Genomic DNA, 1722 nt, shown 5'->3' on the forward strand with positions numbered 1-1722 from the left:
ATTTATAATTTAACATTTAAAAATCAAATTTTAATTAAATTAAAAATCCGTTTCATAAGAAGGAACAACAACAAAATCAATTATCTGTACGATCGTTTCGGAAAACAATGCTTTTTATTGTGGTATACATCAAGTTATGTAGAATAATTATATATAGTTTTTTGGTAAGCAAGGTCTCCTCATCAGCAAATTTTGGAGGGTTTTTATTGAATTTAAAAGACACCTTAAATAAACCTAGCATTAAAAGTAAGGCAGATGAATCTTGTGATGCATTTGTCGTGCCTTAATTTGTCGTACATCAATAGTAAACCCGATATTAGATATATTTTTGCATCTTTTCTCTAGATTCTTCTGAAATTCTCTTCTCGAATTCCTGACATCACCCCCCCCACACACACACATCTCATTAGAATTGAATGCCACTTTTTTATTGCCATCTGCATAAAAAAAAAACAATTCTCCTTGGACAACCATTTTTCCTTGTTGTCTTTGAGTATTTCTTTGTCTGGTACGTTTCTTTGGGTGTGAACATATATATATAGGCGCTTTTAATACTGAGCTGTTCGATTTTGTTTTCGTCTCATTCATACGTCCATTTATTTGTAAAAAAATGTGTGAAATTTGTCATCATCATCATCATCATCATCATCATCATTACCTACAGCAGAATTGTGAGTCTTATGAACAAACATTTTATTTTTTTTCTTTAAAAAGTCCAGCCACTTTAAATGCTGATCTGTTGGCTGTTGTTTTCGTATGATTTCGACGTCCATTCATTTTTAAAGTTGCACAAACACTTTAATGAATGACTGTTTCTTCTACAAATTGTTTGTATTGGATTCTTTTTTTAATTTTTTATTCATGTCAAACTCATTTAATTGTACCCACATTACCATCATCGTCGTCCTGATCATTGAGGATTTTTTTACTTTTGGAACGATCCTTCATGTGTATTTTACATGTATGTGTACGTGTGTATATGCATATGTATGTACATGCGTATATGTGTGCCTCTATATGTGTATATTTGCATGTGTGTGTACATGTGTATGTATTATTGTGTGTACATGAATGTATGCATATATGTGTGCATGCATGTGATTATTTGAATATTTATGTGGGCGTGGAGACGGCTCCTGTAAGCCGTGGCGAAGACAACCCCTCTAGGAGAAGCAAAGCTCTGATTTAAAAAAAATATACAGTCGAAGACCAGTACCCGCATTAATCTGGTCTGCAGTTTGACTTGTTGCTGACTATCTTTCTCTAGCTTGTTGCTGGATCTGAACATTTAGAACCGAGAGAGAGACTTAGCTGTTGTGCAAAGCTAAAACTCTGTAATAACATCTTTGTATAGATACTTCCTCATAAAGTTTTGTCTAAAAAAATAAATAAAAAATCCTGTGGCGATGGAAAATTTGTGACAGGTATATATATATATCGTATCGGCCTGAAAGGATAGAAGCATGTAATAACTGATCTGCCAGATATATGTGTGTATGTATCTATGTGCGCGAGTATGTGTATGCATGTAGGTTTGTATATGTGTATGTATGTTTAAATTTGCACATGTGTATGTATATTAATGTGTACATGCATGTTTGGATATATGTTTACATGTGTATTTGTGTGTATATATGTTTCTGTGTGTATGTATCTATATATATATTTATGTGTGTATGTGTAGATATATATGTATGTGTATGTATATGTAGTGTGTCAGGT

This window comes from Euprymna scolopes, chromosome 46, assembly GCF_053919585.1.
Source record: "Euprymna scolopes isolate OS-2025 chromosome 46, ASM5391958v1, whole genome shotgun sequence".
Classification (NCBI taxonomy): Eukaryota; Metazoa; Mollusca; class Cephalopoda; order Sepiida; family Sepiolidae; genus Euprymna; species Euprymna scolopes.